Source organism: Benincasa hispida, chromosome 1, assembly GCF_009727055.1.
Source record: "Benincasa hispida cultivar B227 chromosome 1, ASM972705v1, whole genome shotgun sequence".
NCBI lineage: Eukaryota > Viridiplantae > Streptophyta > Magnoliopsida > Cucurbitales > Cucurbitaceae > Benincasa > Benincasa hispida.
The window spans coordinates 60,648,039-60,651,854 of NC_052349.1; the positions used below are offsets into that span (position 1 = coordinate 60,648,039).

Sequence of the window (3,816 nt, forward strand, 5' to 3'; positions counted from 1 at the left end):
TTGATCAGTGAATCTGTAAGGGGGAAAATGATCTTTCTTTGTGGCCACATTCAAACTTGCAGTAGTCCATGCAAATACCCACCCCGGCGACGTTTTTTGCGAATATCAGATCATTATTTTCAATTTGGACTACCGTCATACCACCCTTTTTCGGCACACACTACACAGGGTTGACCCACGTGCTATCTGCTATAGGATAAATAATGCCTGCATCTAACCATTTAATGATCTCCTTTTAAACGACCTTCTTTCATCGCAGGGTTGAGCCTGCACTGATGTTCGATTGTTGCCTTATGGTCTTCTTCAAGACGAATGTGATGCATATAGTACGCTGGGCTAATTCCTCTAATGTCGAGAGCGTCCAGTCAATTTTGCTCGCATATGCTTCCTTAAAATGCTCATCAACGCATTTCCTGTCTTCATTAAGCACAGAGGAAATAATAACTGGCAGCTTCTCATCCTGCCTAAAAAATGCGTACTAAGTGGTTCGGCAGGGTCTTTAATTCCATTGTTGGTGGTTCTACTAGGACGGTTGCGTTTTTTTTTTTCTTTTCTATTGGCTCTTCTTCTTGGTTTGCGATCATCTTTCTTCCTTGCTTGTGTTTTGTTATGATCGCATTACAGGAAACAATGGATGTGCTTGCATCCTCTTCTTCATTCCCTTCGTCACATTTTCTTTTTCAATTCAAATCTGGTCGTTGTCTGAGTCATGCAGGTCTTCTCATCAGGAAACTTCATGGCACAGATGATGTTGAACTTGAGCTTCTGTCCATTTATGCTCAAAGTGATCTTCCCTTTATGCACATCGATGTGGGCACGACCCTGTTGGTCGCCCTAGAATGAGGGCACATCTTTTGTCGGCCTCGTAATCCAAGATGATGAATTTGGCTGGTAGAATAAATTGTCGATGGTGATCAAACACGTTCTTCACCTTCCCCTCTGGATGCACTAGAGTCCTATCGGCCAGTTGGAGAGTCACGGTCGTGGGCGTAAGTTTTCCCACATTTAGCTGCTTAAAGATCGATAGAGGCATCAAATTGATGCTGGCTCTCCACGGTCAAACATGCTACCCGATGTACAGTCCTCCTATGGAGCAAGGTATAGTAAAGCTCCCAGGATCGCTCATCTTTGGTGGAATTATTGATTTTGAACTTTGTGTTAACACCACCGTGGCAAACTTACCAATGCCCCTCTTCTTGGTTACCATCTCCTTCAAAAATTTCGTGTATGCAGGCATCTCCTCAATCGCTTCACTGAATGGAATGTTAATATGTAATTGTTTTAATATAGACAGGAAGCGTTGGTACTGTACCTCTTCATTCTTTTTCCTTCTAAGTCTCTGCAGGAAAGGCGGTAACTGTACTTTCACGGTCCCTTTCTCAGTTGGCTTTGAGGTGGACACAACTTCTGGCTCTATTGCTTCTTTTTCTCCTTCTTTTTCTTGTGTCACCGCAATCTCAGGTTCCACCGCAATGGAAGCAATCTGGTTAGACTCCTTTCTTTCTCCCTCGATAGTTTTCCACTTCGCAATGTCACCACTTGACATTTCTCTTTACCCGATCCCCCTGGGTTGCGTGGGAGTTCTGTTGAACTCGACAGGGCCCTTGCGGTCTGTTCTTTAGCTCGCTTGCAATCTGGCCCATCTGTAATTCTAGATTGCAGATGGACGTAGCCTAACTTTGAAGCACAGTTTTATTTTTCTCTATGTACTGCTTTAACAGGCTCTCCAAGGAAGAGGATTGCGGCAGTTGCGAGCTACTGGCTTAATTGCTTGTTTGACCGTAATTGCACGGGAAGAATCCAGGTGGCTCTTCTTTCTGTGCCACAGATTGGAAATTCCGCTGCTAATTCTTCCATGCAAAATTGAGGTGGTTTCTCCACCCGGGGTTGTAGGTATTTGAAAAGAATTATCTTTTACAAAGTAGATAGACTGTGGATTCTGTGGGCAGTCTTCCATTGCGTGCCCATCACCTCAAGTTGCACACCTTGTGGTTTTTGACTAATTGCGTTGACTTACCCATTTTGCGGTGTTGGGCTACTGATCGCAATTCCCTGAATTAAGTTCATCATTGCGGTCATTTGATTCTGTAGTGAAGCAATAACACCATTATTGTCGTCGTTATCCTTAATTCTCAGTCTCTGATCACTCTCTCTCCAATCCTCGTGGTTTTTAGAGATGTGATCCAAGATATTCTTAGCCTTGTCATACGTTTTGTCAAGCAGACCACCAGCGGTTGCCGCATTGGCAGCGGTCTACGAAACGGTATTCAAACTGTGATAAAAGATTTCCATCTGAAGGCAATCTGGTAATCCATTGTGTGGACAGTCCCTGACTAACCTCTTAAACCTCACCCAGGCATCACTGAGTGATTCGTCCATGTCTTGTTCAAAATTTGTTATGAGTTTCCTTCGTCTAGCATTCTCGGTAGGTGGAAAATATTTCTTCATAAATTTCTCTACAACCTATTCCCAAGAAGTAATCTCTTCCGGCTCGAGGGAATACACCCATTTTCTTGCCTGATGATAAAGAGAAAATGGAAACAAAATTAGTCGAACTTCTTCGGTAGAGATGTTCGGGAACACAAAAGTATTGCAGATTTCTATAAAGCTACGGAGGTGGGCGTGCGGGTCCTCACCACGCCGGCCTTCGATTTGTCCTGTGATAACATTTAAAAATATAATGTTTTGCTATATCGCTTATGCAATACTGATGAATGAATGAATGTTGATGGCTTTATGCGCTCAAGTGCTGTGCGATAAAGATATTTTTGTGATACTACGCTCTAAATGTATGCGTTGATGATGTTATGCTTCGTAGTATGCGTTCGTGTAGTGCGTGTCACAAGTTTTCTTACACTGGAACCAAGTATAATTCCAATGCAAGTTTCTCAAATTAACCTGAGGTCGAACACCGGGATTGTTGTTGTTATTGCGATACTAATGTGTTATAAGTGACCGGTTTAACATAAAGAATAAAGAATTGGTTTGTGCATAAAAGTAAATTGCGATGAAAATAAAATGCGTTGGTAAATAAAGTGCGAGAAAGTAAATTGCGATGATAAAATAAATGACTAAACTACTAATGATACAGGGTGAGGACTGTCTGTGAAGTTGTACAAAAGAATCTAATGAATGCGGTGGCAAGTTTTGTGAATGAATCAGAAAAAGAATGAGTTGAGGAAAAGGACATCGCAAGTTCATCAATCTCGTTAAGGACGCAACTAAGGTTCTGCTTTCCCTTGGCTTACACCTTTCAGTGATCGGCCGTGTTCCCATATGTCTATGGTGAAACAGGGATGAACGTAATGAACGAAAGGTTGTTTCCATCTCTGGAAATACTTCTCGCTTTAGTTAACGCATTCTTCCAACCTTCTCTTAATAGGCGGAATAACATCTTCACTTCTGCTCTCACAGGTGAAGATGCCGTCAAGCATGCTTTAGCTAAACTTAGCCGATTACCTTAACAAGGATTGACTCATTCGCTTAATTCTTCCCCTTTACCCAGGGGATTAATGACACATGATAGAGAAAATGGAAGATAAATGTGTGGAAAAGAACAAAGAGATGATAATGATTACGATAATGATATTTAAATCTAAAGATCAGCGTTTAATACATGATTGTGAATGAAAGATTAAAGAAATATGAACATAGTAGATGAATGAAAGAATAGAAACAAATACGGAAAGCATATCAACGTCTTGACATAGATCCCGATCGGAGACGTTGTGGTTGCCGGCGTGTGCATAAGATGGAGTGGAAAGCTTCCCTCTCAGGCTTACTTTCCAGGTAGAAGTGACCTCTTGCACAGAGCTT

The 3,816-nt window shown here is 41.9% G+C and overlaps 1 non-coding gene across 1 annotated transcript; it reads left to right on the forward strand.

The window, feature by feature from the left end:
- Positions 1 to 2,308: 2,308 nt before the first annotated feature.
- LOC120070389 lies at positions 2,309 to 2,415 on the forward strand. Its single transcript, XR_005479884.1, has one exon. It is a non-coding gene; the product is annotated as a small nucleolar RNA R71 (small nucleolar RNA).
- Positions 2,416 to 3,816: the final 1,401 nt, after the last annotated feature.